Source organism: Chiloscyllium punctatum, chromosome 16 (assembly GCF_047496795.1).
Source record: "Chiloscyllium punctatum isolate Juve2018m chromosome 16, sChiPun1.3, whole genome shotgun sequence".
Classification (NCBI taxonomy): Eukaryota; Metazoa; Chordata; class Chondrichthyes; order Orectolobiformes; family Hemiscylliidae; genus Chiloscyllium; species Chiloscyllium punctatum.
The window spans coordinates 4,757,699-4,780,885 of NC_092754.1; the positions used below are offsets into that span (position 1 = coordinate 4,757,699).

Sequence of the window (23,187 nt, forward strand, 5' to 3'; positions counted from 1 at the left end):
TGAGACGTTACAGAGGTTGAAATGGACAGTCTTTGCAATTGCACAGAGAAGTGGTAGGAGGCTCCTTTTGGGTGCAAATGTCATATCAAATTATTGAATTGTCTACTCCAGCCATAGGCCATTGCCAAGGAGGGGAATGCAGTAGTAACTAGGACTTAGAGTTTGTGGCAGGGACCATGACTTTGGGCTTCCATTGTTGAATTAGAGGAAATTTCAGCTGATTCATGTTGGATTTTAGACAAGCAATCTGATCACTGAGAGACAGTAGAGGGGTTGAGAGATTTGGGTGTGAGGTAGAACGAGGCGTTGCTGCTGTCTCATGTTGTGTTTTCGGCCAACGGCTGAGGGGCAGGATTGATCCTTGGGCAAGACCAAGGACTGATCCTTGGGGAAGACCAGAGAAGTCATTGCAGCTGGTTCTCTGGCATGGTCAGATGGAGGAGAATGGAAGCAGGTGAGAGCTGACTGATGGTAGAGAGGCAATGGGCAAGTGGTGCCATTCAGATTAAGAATACACATGTTAAAAAGGCCACAAGAGCAGCACAGGGTGTGATTGACTGGGGTGATATTGGTCACTTAACTCCACTGAGTTAATGCTTTGTTTGTACCCACCTGCTATCACCATCACCAAGATGTGCTGTCTGTAAACTGCTCTTTCAAGCTCATCCTTAAAACGTATATCTGTGTATTTTAAAACTAGAATTAAGTTTTATTGTCACGTGTACTCAAGCACAGTAGGTACAGTGAAATATTTAAACCAATTATCTCTTAATATGCTGGATATGTTTTCAGTTCTGTTCTTCTGGAGTCTGGGTCCTTAAAGAGTGTTGTGTTTAAGGATGTTCCAGATTCATCGCTGTGTACACAGGGAGCTGGGTGGTTACTGGTTTTGCGAGCATTGTGTTGCCAGTTAGCACATAGAACAGTACAGCACAGAACAGGCCCTTCAGCCCACGATGTTGTGCCGACCACTGATCCTCATGTATGCACCCTCAAATTTCTGTGACCATATGCATGTCCAGTAGTCTCTTAAATGTCCCCAATGACCTCGCTTCCACAACTGCTTCTGGCAACGCATTCCATGCTCTCTCAACTCTCTGTGTAAAGAACCCACCTCTGACATCCCCTCTATACTTTCCTCCAACCAGTTTAAGACTATGACCCCTCGTTTTAGTCATTTCTGCCCTGGGAAATAGTCTCTGGCTATCGACCCTATCTATGCCTCTCGTTATGTTGTATACCTCAGTTAGGTTCCCTCTCCTCCTCCTTTTCTCCATTGAAAAAAATCCAAGCTCAGTCAACCTCTCTTCATAAGATAAGCCCTCCAGTCCAGGCAGCATCCTGGTTAACCTCCTCTGAACCCTCTCTAAAGCATCCACATCTTTCCTATAAAGTTGGGTTAGGATTAATGTGTATTTCAGGAGCTAAAACAGGTCCGACAACCTGATAATCCAATAAACAGAAGGGAAGAAAAAAGCCCAAAACTGGTTTACTAAGGGAGGATTTAGCATTAACGCTGTAGACACAGGATTACAGAGAGTTTGGGGTGAGAGCCTGTAAAGCTGTCAAAAGCTTTATGTGGACGAAGCAGCAGGAAGTTTAACTCATACTGACAAGGTCAGAGCTGACCTAAAGAAAGAGAAAAGCATTGTTAGAATGAGTGATTAAAGGGCTATGCCCAATTTCTGAACACATCAAACTGTTGTAGAACACATTCAGAGTTTAATCCTGTCAGTGTGGAGCATGTCTGGCAGCTTGCAGCAAAGCAGAACACTTTTCACCACAGGACAATGCCAACTGCACAATGCTGCAATGGGAAGTGGCCTCTAATGTAAGTGTTGCCATATTTAAGAGTCTTGATTGCAACACTCACTTTGAGATACATTTCGCATTATCAATGACCTACACAGTGTAAATTATAAATGGAGATTAACAATGTTCAGAAATTTTCCAAAGCCTTTGAGAGGCTCGAGTGTACATTTTTTTTGTGAACCAGACTCTGCAAGTTGATAACAAAAGCAGAAAAACTCAGCAGGTCTGTCAGCACCTGTGGGAAGAAAGCAGTGTTAATGTTTTAGTTATGGTGGCTGTTCATCAGAACTCTGCATCTTCACCACAAATTCATATTTCTACACAGAGAACAAACTTCCATATTTACACCAATGTGGCATCTGCTATTTTATTCTGAGGAGCACTGGCTGGTGCTTTAACATGGCAGTGTATACCTAATGAATATTCATGATGAATTAAAAGGCAAAACATCACCAGAGGGAAAATTTCAATCTGTGACCAATGGCAGAGTTCTCCACAAGTCATTGGTCAGTAGATGGCCCATGAACAGTGGAGTGAAGTGGTATCTCCTCTCCTAAACTCCATGTGGAGCACTTGGCTCTTCCAACACCCTCCCTGAAAGAAAAAAGAATAAGACAAAAGTAAAAATGGGACTGGTACATTGAGGTTTAATGCCAGCTTGGAGATTACACATGTGACTCCAGAACAGGATGTGAATCCACCTGTTGACACACGAACAGGATATGGAACCACACAATTCTGATTTGAAGCATATAAAACAAAAAAAAAACCTGCTAGTTTCTGTGAAATTTAGTCAACACCAAATTATAAAATTTGTACTTTTGTGATGACATTAATCAACCATAGTGAGTATTCTCAGCTACACTGAATTTGTCCAGTTTGATCTCAGGAGTTTAATAATTTTGATTGGGACAATTGAGAAATCCTATATGTGTTTCAATTTACTGCTGATGTGACTGTGATTTCAAACTGTAGGATTTAATCATTTGTGGGACATGGATGTCACAAGGTCAGCATTGGTTACCCTTGAACTGAGTGACTTGTTTGGTCATTTCAGAAGGCAGTTAACCACATTGCTGCAGGTTTGGAGTCCAGACTGGGTAAAGGTGGCAGATTTCCTGCTCTAAAGGGGTGTCAGTGAACTGGATGGGTTTTACAACAATTGACAATGGTCACCATGACTGAGGCTCACTTTCAATTTCAGATTGATAAATTAAATTCAAAATGCAGCAGCTGCCATGGTTGTTACCTTAGGCCTCCAGGCCCAGTGAGTTTGCTGCTATACCACTCTCTCCCCTGACATTGTAGCCATGTAAGGATTTGGTCCTGGTTGCTATCAAACACACTGTGACGCCAAGATGAAGTGATGTGCCATCTCTCAGAGCTCAGACTGAATCTCAGTGTGGCTGCAATGCTGAGCTAAAGTCTGACTCGTGCTCAATTCACTTGATAAAGACAATGAGGGTGTAGCTCCACACAAAGAATGGAGCTGACAATGACACTGAGTTTACAGAATTAGGGAATACTGTATTCCTAAGAGGAAATTTGCTGTAAACAGGTAGCAGAGTTATTCAGACAAGGCGGGGGTCCAGAAGTTACTCTAATAACATTTCCAAGGAGTTTGTTAATGGGGTTTTTTTGGCAGATGGCTCATGGCCATGTAGCTGACCACAGGCCCCAGCTAAAGCACAAACCCAATCTCCAATAAAAAAGAAAACGTTTGCCATTACAAACTCTCAAGGTCATCCATTCACTCTCCACACCGAATTAAAATCTCTGATAACATCCCACCTCTCTCCCTAAACAGTTTCCAACACACATGTATAATACGTAAACACAGTTTCAGCAACGGGATGCTGGTGGAGTTGAACAAAGCTAATATTGATGGCCAACATATAAATAAAGTTGTAACGCAACTAATGAAGGTAGATTTTTGAATTCGGAGAAGCAAGTGGCCTTGACACAGTTAGTTTTATTTTATTTATTCAAAACATATGTTGCCCCCTCACCCCTGTTTTCAGCAGACATTGCCACATAGATGGTGTTATTCGTTCAATGTTCATCCTTCTCCCTGCATTGTTCAGTCAAGTGACTGCATCATGCAGTGTAGCAGTTCAGGCAGAAACAGTGAACAATACAATTCCAGCATCTGACGCTGAAGTTTGAAACCAATGAGATTTCCATTCAAAAGTCTGAACTTGCCAGTGTACATGTAAGATCCCTCATTAGCTGTCAGAAATGTGGATGGGAAATATTAGGTCAAGAATGTACTCCAAGCGATTGCTTGTGCGCCTTTTTTTGGGGGGGTGGGGGGAGCGGTGGGGGCATGTTTCACTCTCGGCATCAGAAGCAATCCTCTGTACAGAGTTGTGAACGTTGTCATGTTGCGTTATCGCTGGCTGGTACACCGACGGTTAATTCTCACCCAATTATCACTTCCAGGGCAGCCAAAGGCCATTTTCAAAATATGTGCCCGTGACATAATGATGTTTATTGTAAATATTTTAGCGAAAGATAGTGCTTTGTGGAGAAAGTCGGCAATCTAAAGCTGGAATAATTTATTAAGATCTAAGATGGAGCAATTATGTGAAAAGGACTGAAAAAAAAAGCAAGAAAAAAAATCAAACTCTCCAGGAACCGCATACATGATTGCAATGTTGATTAAATCCCACTGGGTCTAATGAGTTGATTTTCTGCTGTTAATATTGCATCTGCTGATGATGAATTCGTTAGGATAATGGAACAGAGCTAAAATATAAATGAGTCGCTGTCAAGAAGCAGATTTTTGTCATTTAGGTACTGACATTTTTGAAGGTCTGTGCCATTGGTTTGCATTTTTCCCAATAACATTTACAATCTGGTATATATGTATTCATTTTTTATAAAGGGTAGTGTCTGACTTACTTAGCATTATAACTTTATTTTAATTTCTAAGATTTCAAAATGCAGTTGGATATTAATGGATCGGCACTGAGTTACTGGTGTGGTCTACAAACAGTGCCCTAAGTCTGAGTCGGTAATGCTCCGGCAGTGGTTCCTTGCACAACCACAATCCACAAGTTCTTCATTAAAGCACGCTAAAGTCAAGGCGGCTACCATTCACACACACCCTAAAATAATGTTATAGTCCTTCTCTCGGCCGCTAACTGATGACCCTGTTTTGTCGTGTTTTCAGACTGCACAGGTCTCCAGGCGACACTGAGCATTGTTTAATTACCTGTGTGCCAACGCTGCTCGGTTTTTAGGATTACCCTTGCTATAGAGAAGAGCAGTAGTTCTGCTGAACTGCATATTGCAATCCGCTGGTCGACTCCTACAGCGCCATGGAACCAAATACGGATCGACTCACTAAGCTTCATTCCCCAATCCAAAACGCATTGAACTGTCACGAATAGTCTAGTGGTCAATGGACCTCCCAATGCAGATTCCTAATCAAATAACCAGCACTGAGATTCACAGACAATCAAAGGGACTTTCGCTGTCAGGCCGCTGATGGACATGTATATAATGTGCTGTGCTCTTCATTTATCAAGTTTCACTGAATTGGGCGGCTTTTCTGTGGCTATTCAGGTTATGACCAGACTGGCCCCGCCCTCAGACTGCATTATGGCTTTAAAACAAAATTCTTGGCCTTCAGTTTGAGCTAAGATTTCGGTATAACTTGTATTACCCTAAGTTATTTGTACGGCGTTTCCGTTCTCCAGAACTTGTAGAATGAGTTGGAGATTGACGCAGAGTGTTTCTCAGTGTCCCACCGAGCCTGAGTCGAGCTCCTGTAGCACAGCCGTTCCATTGTGGGTCCTGCCTCACTGCCCAGTCATCCTTGTGCCTTCCCCTCCCTGTTGCTGAGATGCTGATCCATTCCCTGGCCAGACTTCAGTGCTCCATCCTCAGAGCTTCAACTCTTTGAGAATTCCACTAGCTAGTCAAACCCCTCTCCTCCACCTGCATTCCCTCACCCTCCCACCCCCTGTCCTGGCTAACCAACATTGACCCTCCGTCCTCCTACGCCTCTGATTGAACAGGGCCCACCTCATATTTAAACCCCTCATAGTATTTCCTCTCCCTATCTCTGAGAGTAGCTGTGAGCCCACAACTGCCTCCAGCCCGTCGTCCACCACCCCAGCCAACCAGTTGGTACATCCCCCTTCAGCTCAGGGTCCCTAATCTGTATCTGTCTAATGAGTCAGAACTCACATTTCACAGGTTAGAGCTCTGATAAAGAGTCATCTCGAATGGAAACGTTAGCTCGCTATCTCCCCATGGATCCTGCCTGACCCGCTGTGATTTCCAGCATTTTGGTGTTTTCACCAGGTTATAGTGCAACAGGCTTATTTGAAATCACAACTGCCCTGAACGCTTGTGATTGCAAATAAACCTGTTGGACTATGACTTGGTGTCATCTGACTTCTGACCTTGTCCATCCCAGTCCAACACCTGCATCTCCACACTCTGGTTTTAATGTTACCTGTAGTTAACGTACCACATATTTGTGACGAGTTTTCAGTTTCCAGAGACAGGAAACCATATCAAGGTTAAACTGTACATCACAGAGCAGTGATCAACATTCTCACATTCTAGTAAAAACCCGTGGATGGTGTAAATCAGAAACAAAAACAGGAATTGCTGGGAAAAACTCAGCAGGTCTGGCAGCATCTGTGGAGAGAAATCAGAGATAACGTCGAGTGACCCGTCCTCAGTATCCTTCTCGTATTCCAAGCTGGTCTCAATTGCAGTTAGACATGAACGACAGCGATGAGGAGTTCTGGTATTTTCTGTTTTGTGACTATGAGTACAAGTTGCATATGTACATCTGATATAAGTGTGCAAAGCTTTTGTGGAATACAATCCCAGTATACACACCCAGAGCAGGCAACAGAAGGACTTAGAGCCGCATTGATTTTATTCTGGTATTTGTGGCTACGCCAGGTCCCATGTGTCAATGTAGCGGAGAGTTTGCTTACAATTAAAAAGCAAAAACTGAAATTGTTGGAAAAGCTCAGCAGGTGTGACAGGATCTGTGAGGAGAGAAATCAGAGTGAACTTTCCGGGTCCGACGACCCTTCCTTAGAACAATTAAGAGCTTGCCGTAATGTTACAAAATTGCTGTTGATGCATGGAGTGAATAAAGGAAAATGATAACTTGTATTGAGGTAGCGCCTTGCATCACCTCCGGCCATCCCAAAGCATTTTGGAGGCAAAAACAGAAGTTGCTGGAAAAGCTCGGCAGGTCTGGCAGCATTTGTGAAGAGAGAAATCAGAGCTAACATTTCGGGTCCAGTCACCCTTCCTCAGAACGGAGGACGGGTTTGTTTCCGATTTCCAGCATCTGCAGTTCTTTCAGCTTTTTCATTGTGCAGGAGGTTTGGTTATGCTTCTGTGGGCAATTGAGAGCTCTTCCTGGAGGCTAATGCTTTTGACAAGTTTGCTTTAAGAAACAATGTGATATAGAACCAGAGAAAAAAAATAGAGAGTTTCCCAAATATGAAATGTGATAAGGCATGCAAGAGCAGTGAGATTAATTCAGAGCTCACATTTTTAAAAAATATCGTTCCGTTTCTACATTGATTTGTGAATGAAGTAGAGTCTCGGTTCTGCGTGAAACACAATAAACTTTGAAGTTTACGGGACGACTGACTTCCTCCCTATCTCTCTCCACTTTATCATCATCTTCATCACTATTGTTGTGAAGTTTCATGGCTGGGTTGACCTTTTCCCTCAGCAGAGGATTATTCTGTTGCTTTTCACCGATCCTATCCCCTGGCATTTCCAAGGAAACTGTCTGGTTAAGGGTTGCCCCGGCTTTTCTTTCTCAATGTCACTTTCTTGTCTTTTAACATGGTTTTACTTATAAGTTTTTTAATCAATCAAACGCGAGCCAGAAAATGGGTTTTGTCATGGTTGGATGGCGGGGCGTGCTATGGCGCTGTGACAGGTCCTCAAAAGGAAAAAAAGAATATTTTTTCGGGAAAACGCTGGTTTCCATGGTGCTGTCACTTGTTACACATCAGCGGCCATTCTCAAACTCCAGCATGGGCTGCAGTTTCAAAAGAGGACAAAAAAATAGTTGGGGGGGGGGGGGGGGGCAGGAGGGGGGGAGACAATTTCCAGAGGCAGCTGTCCTGATCCACTGATGTCATCTCTCGGTGTGAGTGAGAATGGGCACTGATTTAGATTGGAAAAGGGCTGGCTAGTGTTCTGTCAAAATATGCATAATCGGCGGTATTTAATAAATGTTCAATTTTTCATCCTACTTCACATTTGAAAAGTTTCCACCGAGAGGAACACATATCACTTGACAGAGCAGAACAGAGGGAAACTTACTCAATCATTGCTTCTGGTAATATGCCCATTGTTTCTAATGTTTAATTATCAGTTCTTAATGATCCAGCTTGACAATTTGTTGCTGTGTGGATAAGGAAAGAGGGCTGGATGTCTTTCTTTTTACGGCTAATATTCTTTTTTTTGTTTCACATTTGGGTACCAAGCCTTTTTGTCCCCCTTGGGGAGAGATTTTTGGAGACATTTTCACTGAGAGGAGTAGGTGAGCTCGGGACTGTTGCCCAGTTGGGTCTTTTGGTAAAGGGAGGGTGCAAGTAGTTTTGAACTTACAGCTTTCGGACCGTGCATGCTGGGTGAAGGAAGCATGGAAGAATTCAGCACGTTGTCTTTCACCTGGAATGGGAGCAGCAATTTCCCTCTCCAGGTTCGGCTCCATCCTGGCATCCTTGAGAGAAAAGATTTTTGAAGGATGTGGCTTATTTTTGAAACCACTTTCATCTAATTCAGGGCAATAATATACCCCCTCCCACCCAAAAAAGCCCCTTCCGTCATTGCCACAGCACAGAGTGGGGAATGCAAGGAAATCCTGTGTCCTGAGGTGCTCCCTGTGCAAAACTGTGTGGTACCTGAAGCACCTGTCAGTCCCCTGTGTCCGCTCTCATTCCGAAATTTGATCGGAGTGCTGACCAGAAACGTAACGGCCCTGTACTGGCGGAGAATTGAAGAGTTTTATTCACGAAAAAAAGCAAAAGATGACCACCAAATTCGCGTTCCCGCGTGCCAGGGAATTACTGCACGTTCCAGATCTCGGGAACGAATTTGCTGCGCACTTTTTGCACTGGTTTGACATTAAACTTCAGCTGATTTCCCCCCGCAGGAAGTTACTTGACATTCTTTGATACGATTAGGTCTCGGAGTTCTTACCAGACTTCATGTCACTTTTGACTTAATGAAGTGGAACTGAGAGGGGAATTCAGTTCATCGCATTAGTCACAAGCAGAGTCCCAGGTTGTTCGAAAGCAGCAATGGTTTGGGACTGGGAAGGTACAATGCACGTCGTTATCATTCTGGTCAGTCTGTTTTTACACAAAATTAAACAAAGAACTAATTAGTGCTTCATGAATTAATAAATGCTCTGTTGCTCTGTAGGCTTTGCTATGCTGGATGGAACCAGCAAATAAATAAGAAAACTGTAATAGGCAGGAAAACGATTTTTTTTGTTTTCTCGCTAGATGTCCTTTAGCTTGTCAGAGCTCAAATTGCTTTTAGCTTCTTTTAAATATCACAGGACACTATTTGTCCTTCAAGTCAAGTTGTCGGACTTAACCCGTTGAGGAGAATGGCAGATTTTTGTACACCTTTCAGAGAGAGTGTGGGCTAATATCTGCTCCACAGAAACCTCTGTAATGTGTAGAATAGCAAACAGCTGCTTGTTTATATTCTCTCCGCCATCTTTCCGAAGAGAGTGGCTTTAGAGGACATGCGTTTCTTTTAATGAATAATACGGAGGTCCATTGAACTTGGCTGTATGTTAATTAGAAATGAATAAAATAAAGTTGGGATTATTTACATTTTTTAATTTGAATGTTTCATCTCCAGTGCATAAAAATGACTGTCTTCACTGCCTTGTACGTTCTGAAGATACATTGGAGCAAAGCTTAGTACTGAGGGGTTTCAGGGTAAACATTTAATAATGAAGTGTTGTTTGTATATCTTGTGTTTATCGTGCAAGTCTTTTTCAGAACATTAGAATATTAAATGCAGCTGAAGTAGGAGCAATATTTTGTGTGTGTTTTTAATATCTGGACCTGCTTATTAAGCTGCACCAGTTCAGTGCAGGAAGGTGTGGACCATGGAAGGTACAGTACTCAGCAACTGCTTTCTTGTTTCCATTTACACTACAGCCACTTCTGGAATTCCTAGTACAACTTCAGGGCTATCCTTCCCAAGATTCACTGCTTCCACCCCCCCCCCCCCCCCCCCCAGCACCCCACCCCATCCTACTCAAGGCTCTGCCTTCCTTTCTGTCCTGACGAACATTAACACATCAGTGCTTACTCAAGGCAATCCACACCAATTCACACTCAACACGTTGTAGACATGAGCCATGCACAAAGCCAGACCGGCCTGGTTTGGTACTGAGCTCCCAGTCCCATCTTTCCCCCAACGTATGAGATCCAGCCAAACTCCCCCTTCCTTGGTTTTGACCAGGCAGTTCAGAACTGAGCAGGAAACCGCAAAGGTCATACTGTTTCTGAGCAAGGAACGGGCAATAAATACACAAGGACATGGAAGGGCATCCACAGGAGATGTGTTGATCTGCAGGGATTCAATAATTACTGAGTCAGAGCATGGCTTCATGTTATTCTCAGCTCCTCTTTGAAAACAGCTTTGTCAAAAGATGTACATCCATGTGAGCCCTAGCGTCTTCATCAGGTTCTCAACTGGAGATACAATGGGGAACAGCACACGAAGGGCAGGGGGCAAGTGAGGTATTGACCAGCCTTTGTAGAAGCTTCTGTGTATTGCTTACAGCACCCTGACCTTTAACTGAGGGTAGAGGGGGTCCTGATCCCACGTGGGGGAGGGGACCCTGTGCAGGTGATAACTAGGTGAGTGGAATCTCTCTGTCCAGTCATTTACTGAGGTGGAAATGAGGTCCAATCTCTCTATGAGTGAGACTATAGGTGTCCAAACTGTGGTCCATTGGTGAGGGAGCTGGAGCTGTGAAAGCAGGGCCATCTGACTGAAGAGGTTCAGCACCTCAATCCTATTGTCACTTGGAGATTTCAATCTCTCCACATCTTCACAGGAGTCAGCTGGGTGAAGCTGGTTACCCTCCACTTTGCCCATTGGTGTAATTCCAGCAGTAACTCGCTCACAGAATGGAATTCATTTCCTGCACTGTGGTGCATGTAGAGAGGATCAGCTGTACACAGTCTGTGCTGTGGTTGTGACCAGAAACATCTGAAATGATTTGAGTGGATTCACTGCCACCAAACAGACTCTCTCACACACACACACACACACACACACACACACACACACACACACACACACACACTCACACTCACACTCACACACTCACACTCACACACACATACACATACACACACTCTCTCTCTCTCTCTCTCTCTGTCTCTCCTCCCCACCTCCCCCTCCCCCCCCCCCCCCCCCCCCCCAGCCCAACACCCCCTCTCTCTTCTCTCTCCAGGAATATAGTGATCATGGACCTTATCCCATCATGTCAGTTGATGTGCAGCCCGAGAGGCCAGGAATCCTGTGCCTGACGAACATGTAGCAGTGTTAAAACTCTCGGAAAGGTGTTCATAATTTGAAAGGTCAGTTTCTTCATGGGAAGTGGAGAGGAGGCAGGTCCCTTGTGAAAGCAACAATGTTCTTAAGTTTTTAAATTCTCAGTCCAGATTGATCCATTTCTACTCCAAACAATCCCTCACCCCATGATTTGGAATTGGCTCAGGGCGATTCCACTAAATGCCCCCTCTCCCCAGTGGGGCGATCTGATTTAGCTCTTTTTCACCTGGTTGAATTCTGGGAGCTTGTGATTTTTTTTGTCTTTTAACTGGTTGGTGTACTTTGGATTTATCGAGCAAAGTTCTGTTCATTTCTGCAGCTGATAAATGAGCACCATCATGGGTTTAACCTTTATGTGGGGGTCTGGAATGTGCGTTTGCATACAGTACAACTTGATCCCTTGTGCATCAGACCTGTGGGAGTCCCAAGTTGGGTTTTTCAATCTTCACCGTCAATTGCTGTCCCCAAAGGAAGAGAGGTTTCAAAAGCTGCTCTTCATAATGGAGTCTCAGGTTAAGAGTGAATCTGCTCCCCAGCCAGCTGATAGCTGATAAGTAAACTATGGATATGCAAACATCCAAATTCTATTTATCAAACACTGCCTTTCCACCTCAGTAAATTACTGGACAGAGAGATTCCACTCACTCACTGGGGAAACTGAGTTACCACTTGTACAGGGTCCCCTCCCCCTTTTGGATCGGGACCCCCTGCACCCTCAGCTAGAGGTCAGGCTGCTGTAAACAATACACAGGAGCTTCTACAGAGGCTGGTCAGTACCTCACCAGGCCCCTACCCTTAGCTTGCTGTTCCCCCTCATATCTCCAGTGGCCTCCTTCTGTCAGGGAACCCTTTATGATCCAAAGATGATCCGAAGTAAGAAGGCTGCATCGAAACAGGAACAACGTTGAAAGTTTCTTAGGGGGCTTGACAATGTAGATATGGTCATTCCCCTCCTGGGAGAGTTTCAAAACAGAGTGCATAAGCTCAGAATAAGTGATCACCCATTCAAGACCGGGAACTCCCCCCTGTTTAGATTAGATTACTTACAGTATGGAAACAGGCCCTTTGGCCCAACAAGTCCACACTGACCCACAACCCACCCATACCCCTATATTTACCCCTTGCCTAACACTACGGGCCATGTAACATGGCCAATTCACCTGCACATCTTGGGACTGTGGGAGGAAACCCACGCAGACACGGGGAGAACGTGCAAACTCCACACAGTCAATCGACTGAGGCGGGAATTGAACCCGGGTCTCTGGTGCTGTGAGGCAGCAGTGCTAACCATTGTGCCACCGTGCCGCCCATGGAGGGCACTGAATCTGTGGAATGTGTTATTGCAGAGGGCTGTTCATGCTGGGTCATAAAGTACATTCATGGCTAAGATAGACAGATTTTGAATCAATAAAGGATTCATGGATTATGGGGAAAAGGCAGGAAAATAGAGAGGAGGATGATCAGATCATTGAATGGCAGAGTAGACTTGATGGGCTGAATGGTCTAATTCTACACTTATGTCTATGGTTTGAAAAACAGTATCTGTTCTGTTCAGGAAGTTCTCCTTCATACATTACGTAGCAGTCAAAGGGAACTTTGCCCATTTGCTGTACATTGTTTGGGTGTGGAAACCTATTAGGTTTTTGCCTGAAAACCAACCCCCAGCGTAATCTTTCAGATCTTGCTGTGTGACCGGTGACGAACAGTTTGTAGGACTGATACTTTTGTTACAGTTATCTCTGTTGTCTTTCTCATTCCACTCATTCTTAACTTGAGGTCATCCAAAACTGTGTTGTTTATACCTTGTCTTGCAGCAAGCTCCTTTCCCCCACCGTGGGTGGCACGGTGGCACAGTGGTTAGCACTGCTGCCTCACAGCGCCAGAGACCTGGGTTCAATTCCCACCTCAGGCGACTGTCTGTGTGGAGTTTGCACATTCTCCCCGTGTCTGCGTGGGTTTCCTCCGGGTGCTCCAGTTTCCTCCCACAGTCCAAAGATGTGCAGGTCAGGTGAATTGGCCATGCTAAATTGCCCGTAGTGTTAGGTAAGGGGTAGATGTAGGGGTATGGGTGGGTTGTGCTTCGGCGGGGCAGTGTGGACTTGTTGGGCCGAAGGGCCTGTTTCCACACTGTAAGTAATCTAATCTAATCTAAAACACCCCTGTTTCCAGCTAAGCAATATCTTGATTTTAATATTCTCGTCTGTTTTCAAATCCCTGCGTGACCTCACCTCTCACTATCTCTATGATTTCCTCCAGTCCCACAACCCTCTGAGATTTCTGCACTTCTCTAGTCTAGAATGTTGTGCATTTCAAGTTAAAACCACTCCAGTGTATGTGGCCATGTGGGGCTGGAGCTGTGACATGCCTTCCCTGGGCTTCTCTACCTCTTTGTTTCACTTGTCTGCATAAGAAGCCTTCCTCTTTGAAGTTTTTGGTTCCCTGACCTAATATCTGCTGGTGTGGCTCGGTAACATGGCCCGTTTTCTAACACTCTATGGAGGTATCTTGAGATGCTTTGTTTCACTGAAGGTGCTACTTCGGTTCTGTTCCCACACTGGCTGAGGTTACCAAGAATGTCCTCCCTCCTCGATCTCCCCGTTTACCTGAGGCATGGTGACCTCAAGTTAAGTTGCCACAGGTCATCCCTGTCTCTAATGATAGAGTGGGACAACAGCAACTTTCCATGTATTTAGATTAGTTTGCTAGATAAGTTCTCTTGTGGAATTGTGGTAGTGTCCCTGCCTCTAGAGCAGAAGGGTCAAGAGTGCGGTGCTGGAAAAGCACAGCAGGTCAGGCAGTATCCGAGGAGTAGGAGAATCAACGTTTCAGGCATTCCTGATGAAGGACTTATGCCCGAAACGTCGATTCACCTGCTCCTCGGATGCTGCCTGACCTGCTGTGCTTTTCCAGCACCACACTCCCGACTCTGATCTCCAGCGTCTGCAGTCCTCACTTTCTCCTTGTAAAGCAGGAGGTCCAGGTTCAAGTCCCATTCTGTGCCCAAGGTGTGTCATAACAAATCCAAAAACTTAGTTTAACATAATTGTATTTAGATGGTGAGAGTCTTTGAGGAATGGGACGCTAGTTGGAACATGAAGAGGTTTGTGGAGACTGGAGAGAGGTGGACAAGAGGTTAGAGGTGGTTTAAAAGATGGTTTCAACTCATTCACTTTCAGCACATCAGATTGCAGAAGCCCCAGATTGAACTCAAACATCAGGAGGCACCTGCGCAACAGAGACTGTTGTAACTTTGCATTGTTCTGGACTCTCAATGGACTGGAACCAGCTTCATTACAAAGTGTGCTCACTGCCCCTTGTTACAATGAGATTGCCTCCATCTTACTGAGGAATTCAATTAGAATCTGATATGGAGCCAGCAGAATAGCTCAACGAAGAAAAAGATAAAATATTTAACAGAAAGTTAATTGCTAGGCAACACAGTGTTTTGGAAGTTAACACTTTGGAAACCAGAATGAATTATTCCCAGCAGGAAAAAACGGGAAATGTATCTCTTCCCAAGTCTGGTCCATCCTACAGCTGACTCTGTGCTGAATCTTCACTGTGCATCCAAGAAAGGTGCTGTCAGTGTGCTGTCTATAATGTTAACGTTATGAGTAGATCTAGGGAGGGGGCAAATTGTGTTACTTGAGACAGGTGTGGTCGATTTCGATTATGCATTGACCCACCGTGCATGAAGAGGAGTCACTAACATGTGCGAAGGGTGAATTAAGGATCCTTAAACCTGCACTCTGAAGATTCACTCCTCTTCCAACTGTGACAGGATTTCAGGCTTCCATAAGTGAAGAGGAGACGGACCCTTTGGGACATTGACTTCTTCCCAAGTGGTGAACTGGGTTATGCCCCTCAGCTACTGCCTCCCAGTCTCGTTCCAACCCCAGCATCTATTTGCCTCCTGCCTCTCTCCTGTATTTGTGGAGTTTATCTACGCAGTTAAATGCTCCCTTCTACAAGGAGCTGCTGTTTTGACACCACCTACACCTGCAGTTGGTAGCATTCAGCTTTTGAAACATAAATGGGAAAACAAGAACTGTTTTGTTCTAACAAGTCGTTGAAAAGGATGCAATCTATGGTCAACTCTCCAGAATTAAAGAGCAAAATGTGCAATCCCTTTATTCCACTGGCTGGAATGTTTCAGGGAGCAGCTGTAATAGGGAGAATTCTATCAACTTCTAACACCACAATGTCTAAACCTAACTTAATTTTCCCTGACCCACAAAAGATCCTTGTTTGTGAAACTTGTAAAAGATCATTAAGTAACAGATAACATAAAGTGCTGGAGAGTTCAACAGGTCTGGCAGCATCTGCAAAGAGAGAGAAACAGAGTTAATGTTTCGAGTCTTTTCCCCAAGATATGGGGATTACAAAATTAGAGGGCACAGGTTTAAGGTGAGAGGGAAAGATATAAAAGGGACAACTTTTTCACTCTGAAGGTGGTGTGTGTATGGAGTGAGCTACCGGGGAATTGATGGAGGCTGGTACATTTATAACATTTAAAAGGCATTTGGTTGGGTACATGAATAGGAAAGGTTTAGGGGGATATGGACCAAGTGCTGGCAAATGGGACTAGAGTAGATTAGGTTAGGATATCTGGTTCACATGGACAAGTTGGATCGACGGGTCTGTTTCTGTGCTGTACATCTCTATGACTCTATGAGTCTAGTTAAGTCATATTGAACTCCAAATGTAAACACTGTTTCTCTCTCTACAGATGCTGTCAGACCTGCTGAGTTTCTCCATCACTTTCTGTTTTTATTTCAGATCTCCAGCTTTTGAAATGGAAGTTCAAATTTGACATTATATAACATGAGATGCCTCATTGCACTTCACTAGAAGATATAGGAGCAGGTGTAGGCCATTCAACCCATCAAGCCTATCCATCATTCAGTAAGATCATGGCTCATTTGTTCCTGACCTCACCTCCTCTACTGTGCTAGCTCCTCATTGCTATCAACTCTGATAATTCGAAAATGTATCTATCTCCTCTTTTAATAATTCCAGTGATCTAGCCTCCACACTTCTCTGGGATAGAACATTCCAGACATTCATATCCTCTGGGAGAAGAGATCCCTTTGCTCTCTGTTTTAAATGAATGTCCCCTTTTCTGTTACTATGTCTCTTCATTCGAGATACCCCTACGAGTGGAAACTTCTCAAAATCTGTCCTGTCAAGCCCCCTCTGAATTTTGCATGTTTCAATGAGATCATCTAAATCTTCTAAACTCAGATGGATAAAGCCTAATCTGTTCAGCTTTTCTCAATATGTCAACTCCTTCATTCCAAGAGCAATTCATTACAAGTCTCTTTACAATGTGCCTTTACATTTCATGCGAGGCATTCTCTGGTGTCTTTAGCCTGTGGAATTTTACGCAGTTACACCCCCTTGATGTAAGCTAGTGGATTTAACCTGTTGGGGCTCGGTGGCAGTCATCTCATACCTTAGTGTGTCCCTCAGCTCATAGTCCTGGACCTTAGGATGTACAAATCAGCCACACACAGGTGTTGACAACTCTTGCTGTGAAAGACCAACAGGTTTTGGGCAGACCAGTGAACATCTTTGATTGAAATGATAGACCTCTGGATATGGTCAATTTGTCTTGGTGTGTGTTCCTGCAATCAAGACCTAGAACACAGGGTCATGCATCACGGAGCTAATCAGGATGAACCATAACCAAAACCATTGCCATCTCTCTGAAGAGCAGCTTCTTTTTAATTATTTTTATTAATTCACGAGATGAGGGTATCACTGACCTAGCCAGCATTTATTGGCCTAATTGCCCAGGGAGCAGTTAAGAGTCAATCATATTGCTGTGGGTCTGGAGTCACATGTAGGCCAGATGAGGTAAAGATGACAGTTTCCTTCCCTAAAGAGGATTAGTGAACCAGACAGGTTTTTCCAAAAATCGGCGATAGACTCATGATCATCATTGGATTCTTGATTCCAGATTTTTCTTGCATTCAAATTCCATCATCTGCAGCGAATGGGATTCGGACCCCCATCTCCAGAACATTACTTGGGTCTGTGGACTAACAGTCCAATGATAATGCCACTGGGCGATCACCTTCCCATAAGGACACATTTCACAAGGAAGTGGACAATAGTCTCTTTCCCAGTACACTTGGGCACATGCAGAAATGCAGCAAGTGATAATCCTTCAGTTAGCCCCACTCCCCTTCAGAGCTCACTGCTATCTATGACAGGGAGGAGCCAGTGTTGGACTGGGGTGGACAAAGTTAAAAAACACACAACACCAGGTGATTGTCCAACAAACTTATTTGGAAGCACTAGTTTTCAGACCCCTGATCCATCAGGTGTTTGTGTCACACAATGAAGGAGCAGTGCTCCGAAAGCTAGTGCTTCCAAATAAACCTATTGGACTATAACCTGGTGTTGTGTGATTTTTAACATTGTACACAAACACCTTTCCCTAAATTTCCACATTTATTTTGAAAAAAACTGGGGACAGATTCAATTCTTCTCTTGGTGATTTCAATGTAAGTAGTGATTGGGTATGATTTTCCAGTTAGTCATTTCTTGAAACATGAACTGAGTAAGTGAATCCACAGGAAAGAGAGCAGGTCTCCCTCTTCCCCATTGGTTAAGTTACAAGCCAATGGGTAATGCAGATGGAAAGTTGAGTGAATGGCCTGAGTAATCCTTGAACATAATCACCTCACAGAAAGACCAAAGATGATAATTTATCTACGAGCCTGTATCCTCCTAAATAAAATGTCCTAAATCTGACCAAGTTGTGTTCTCCCCTTGTAAACAGCTGGGGATCTGAAGGTAACAGAATATGCACTGCTTCTCAATCACCATAAGTGCAACAGAGCCACTAATGTACATGTTGTTGGTGGTTTTAATACCTTTGAATCAACAGTGGTAAATGTCATGCGTTTTACTCATAACAGATAATGGAGTAGGGATCGTGGAACTGTTGGAGAAGAACTGATCTCAGGAGATGGATTACAACAGTAAGATTAAATATTGCAAGATGATCAGAAATTCATTTCTAAAATCTCAAATTAACTTAGATTGAAGCACACCTTTGCTGATGTAATTGTAAAAATCACAAATTCAATTTTAACTCTGTTTGATGCCAGCCTGTATTTATACTGAAGTATACAAATACAGCTTTGAGAATCAGACTGAAAACATGCAGTATACTTCAGCTGTGACCAGTTTTATATTTCGCTGAAGGCTGTGCTCTACAGTAATGTGTGTAAAGCAAAACATCTTTTAAAGTGTTTTCAATATGGGAAGAAAATCTTGACTCTATTAAAAACCATATGTCAAACCGTGGTCTCAGAATTAAACATGGAGTAGTAAAGCTTAAACTCATGGGGTCATACAGGCCAATAGTAGCCTTTCAACCTTTGAGCTCTGTGATTACTCTTTGAAATTTGGCCCACTCTCCTGCTCCTCCCAGATAGCCATGTATGTTTCCTTTGTACGTAGCGATCCAAAACCCTTTCAAAAATTATTATTGAATCTACTCCAACCCTCTTCCAGGTCTAGCAACTGATCCGACTAAATTAATAATTATAAGTTTTTGTTTAATATGGTGTTCATATGTTCCCTGCATTAATTTGTCCTAATTGCTGTTTATTTATTGTTCGAATGCTGCAGCTGTTAAATAAAAGTGAGATATGTTTTCCGTGCATTACTGCTGATTCTTTGGAAAATAGTAGTAAATTGGGAGAAGAGGGTAGCGAGGGAAGCAGTAATGCTGAAGGACCATCCAATGACCCTTCAACTCATAAGTGAGGCTCCTGTGTGGAGAACACTCTTTCCCCATTGCACCTTATGCACACTTAAATATGCAAATATTGTGATTATATTTTAATGTGATTTAGATGTAAACTATTTACCTTGCAAATTTAATAGCATGAATATAAGACAGTGACAGACAAAAACAGACCCTCCATTTCAACCTGACCCATACCATTTCAATGATCACATCATATAAAATCTGCCATTTACACAGTACAACATGATCTCCTGTGAGAGATAAAAAGTAAATCATAGTCCAGGAAGCATTGAGCAGGTGGGGCAAGACTAGGGATTTTCTCTCTAACTCGCATTCGGCTTTGTAGTAAAACTTGAAAAAAGCAAGGAAGTCGGATGTGTGGTCATTAATAAATGATGTGTTTACTTTTGCCAAAGTTTTCCCTACCTTGCTAAGGATTTGACCTTAGTTTGAATTTTGTACAAACATTATGTGGTCATTATGGAGGAAGTAATGTTGAGTGGGTGGAAGGAGAGACACAGAACCACAGATGTTGGAGATTTGAGATGCTGGCTGCACAATGAAATTGTAATTAAATGGACTTGTTAAACCATTTTTTAAAAAGTCCATTGATGGGGTATATGTGCTATTGGCTGGGTCAATATTTGTTCTCCATTCCTAATTGTCCTGGAAGAGGAGGTGGTGAGCTACCTTCTTGAATCATTACAGCCCATTTGGTGTCTGGAACCCCCTGTGCCATTAGTAGGGAGTTTTAAGATATTGACCCAGTGACACTGAAGAAATGGTAGTATATTTCTAAGTTAGGATGGTGAGTGGCTTGGAGAGTGTCTTGCAGGTGTTCCCATGTATCTGCTGACTTTATCCTTCGAGGTGGAGCAGGTCACAAGTTTGGAAGGTGTGGTACAAAGAGCCTTTTTGAGCTGCTCAATGCATCTTATGTATGGTAGACAGTGCTGTTACTGAGCATTGATGGTACAGGAAGTGAATGCTGATGGTGGTGGATGTGGTGCTAGTTAATTTAACTGCTTTGTCCAGGATGATGTTGAGCTTCTTGGCTCTTGCCCATCCAGGCAAGTGAATGAGTATTCCATGTACCCTGTAGATGATGACAGGAACTTGGGAGATTTTAGGGGATTTACTTGCCACAGAATTCCCAACCTCTGATCATACTCTCGTAGCTACAGTATATGTGGTTAGTCCACTTCAGTTTCTGGTCAATGGTAACATCCAAGATTCAGTGCTGATGATGCTATTGAGTGCCAATGGACAATGGTTAGAATATTTTTTGTTGGTGATGTTCGATGTCTGGAACCTATCAGCCCAACACTGACTGTTGTCCAGGCCTTGCTGCATATCAAAATCTTAGAATCCCAACATTGTGGAAGCAGGACATTCGGCCCATTGAGTCCACACCAACCCCCAAACAGCATCCAACCCAGACCCACCCCCCCTACTCTATAACCCCACATTTCCCATGGTTAATCCACATAGCCAGCACATCTCAGGACACTACAGGGCTATTTAGCATGGCCAATCAACTGGCACCACCCTCTTGAACTGTCCTACCTGTCCATCTTCCTTCCCAACTATTCGCTCCACCCTCCTCTCCAAACTTTCACCATTACAACCCCTACCTTCATCTACCTATCGCATTCCCAGCTACTCTCCCCCCAGCTCCACCCCATCCTCCTCACCCCCCGATTTAGCTCTCAGTGCCCTTTGGACACCCCCCTCATTCCTGATGAAAAATTTATGCCTGAAATATCGACTCTCCTGCTCCTCGGATGCTGCCTGATCAGCTGTGCTTTTCCAGCAACACACTTTTCGTCTTTGCTTTGGGTATCTGAGTCATTTCGGATGGTGCTGAACATTGTCTGTTCATCAGCAAATGTCCCCACCTCTGCCTTTGTAGCAGAGGGAAGGTCATTGATGGAGATGGCTGAGCCCAGGATAGGCATCAGGAAGCTGTTGTTAATTTCCCAGGCATTGATTATATGACACAAGACCATCATTGTTTTTCGGAATGACATTTCCTCCTTTTATAGATTTAATATAAAATCTACATTACAAAATGATTAAACTGTGAGACCCTGTCACTTTCTTGTTCCATCTACTCATATTTATTGAAAGAGCATCACTGTGTTCCATTCTAGAGTAAAAACAGAAAATCCTGGGAGCACTCAGTGGGTTAGGCAGTATGGAGAGAGAAACATAGTCAACTGTGTTGTATATCTCTCCATAGATGCTGCCTGACTCACTGAGTATTTTCAGCAGTTCTTGTGTTTATTTTAGATTTCCAACATCAACAGTATTGTCTTTTGTACTGTGTTCCATACGCTGGATTTCAAACAGCTAGTTACTAATCATAGCTCTCATCATTTAGCACATAATCACAATTATTAAAACATTGGTAAGACATTTAAGTAACAAACATACTGTTAATAAAATATAACCAACAATGTTGATGGCATATTTAACCTAAATTATTTTATGGAATAATTTTGCAATAAATGCTCTCCATTTTAAGTGCACACTTTGAATGCACTCTTTGTTTACACCAGATAGATCACAACAGGTTTGCCACAAAAGTTAACAAGAACTTAACAGACAAACAATTGCCTTTTTCTATAATCGCTTGTATTTATTTTAGGATGTGACCAGGTTTCAGGGCGATGGCACTCTTCTACTGAACAGTCTCTTGATGCTTTCAGCTGTTTTTGTAAGCCAGCTTGCTCAAAGCAACTTTTCTCATTCAAATTCACACCCAGGGGGGAATGTGTCCCCAAGTGACTGGAGAAAAGGGAATTTCAGAAAAGATAAACAACACCTACTTTTCTCAGAGTGTTATTTTTCTTTTCTTTGATTATCATGTCTCAGTATTTAATTCTAATTTTACTTCCAAGGAGGTTTGTTCACTTTCAAAACTCCACTTTTGGCTTTGTGCAAAGTTACTTCTCCAAGACTGTCAGTCATAAGCACAGGGTCCAGTGGGTTGTGTGGATCAAAGACTGTGCAGGGTGTGAGGAACTTTGCCATCAATCAAACACATTAACGTTCCAGCCATCTCAATTTAGTTACTGTAAGGATTGATGTGGAGGTGCCAGTGTTGGACTGGGGTGGACAAAATTAACAATCACACAACACCATAGGGCGACACTGTAGCTCTGTGGTCAGCACTGCTGCCTCACAGCGCCAGGGACCCGGGTTTGATTCCTGCCTCGGGCGACTGTCTGTGTGGAGGTTTTTACATTCTCCCCGTGTCTGCGTGGGTGTCCTCCCACAATCCGAAGATGTGCAGATCAGGTGAAACGGTCATGCTAAATTGCCCATAGCATTAGGTGCATTAGTCAGGAGTAAATTTACAGCAGGGGAATGAGTTCTGGGTGGGTTATGCTTTGGAGCGTCAGTGTGGACTTGTTGGGTAAAATGGTCTGTTTCCATACTGTTGGGAATCTAATCTAATCTAACCAGGTTATAGTCTAACAGGTTTATTTCGAAGCTTGTACTTGGGCTGTTGGACTATAACCTGGTGTTGTGTGATTTTTAACTGTAAGGATTGTAATGGGGTCAGCCAGGTGGACCTCATAGCATACGAATTCCCCATTTGGGGCTGTTCACCTCGTCCAATCAGGGAGCCCAGATATAAACAGGAGTGTCAGAGGTTCTGTTCACTGTCTGGGAGCTGGCTTGGAGGGAGTTAGATTAGTGTATAGTCCCAAGCACATTTAAATAAAGTGTGACCCGGTGGTGGGATACCAGCCATTGTAGGGTTATTTCAGGTGCTTACAGAACAACTTTCTCGTTTATAAAATTCAATTTTTAAAAAATTCCATCACAAACTGTTACATCACTCCAGACTCTGTCCGTGCTTTCTCTCTGCTGTCTTGGAATTGTCACTGCCAAGATTTAGTTTACTGTTTTTCTACATTAATTTGATGAAGATCTTAACTAATGTATTCATAACTACCAGTAAGATGAATTTACTCCAATCGTAATTTATCATCTTTGTA

At 43.4% G+C, this 23,187-nt stretch overlaps 1 protein-coding gene across 14 annotated transcripts in view; it reads left to right on the forward strand.

Annotated features, from left to right (window-relative positions):
* casz1 (castor zinc finger 1) overlaps positions 1-23,187 on the forward strand; it is a 390,214-nt gene that overhangs the window by 129,978 nt on the left and 237,049 nt on the right. Inside the window, exon 1 of one of the 14 annotated variants that reach the window (XM_072586056.1) lies at positions 8,088-8,152. The exons of the other annotated variants lie outside the window; for them this stretch is intronic. The gene's annotated coding sequence lies outside the window, so the exon portion shown is untranslated. Of the gene's footprint in view, positions 1-8,087; positions 8,153-23,187 lie in introns of those variants that run through there. 14 annotated transcript variants of the gene reach the window in all.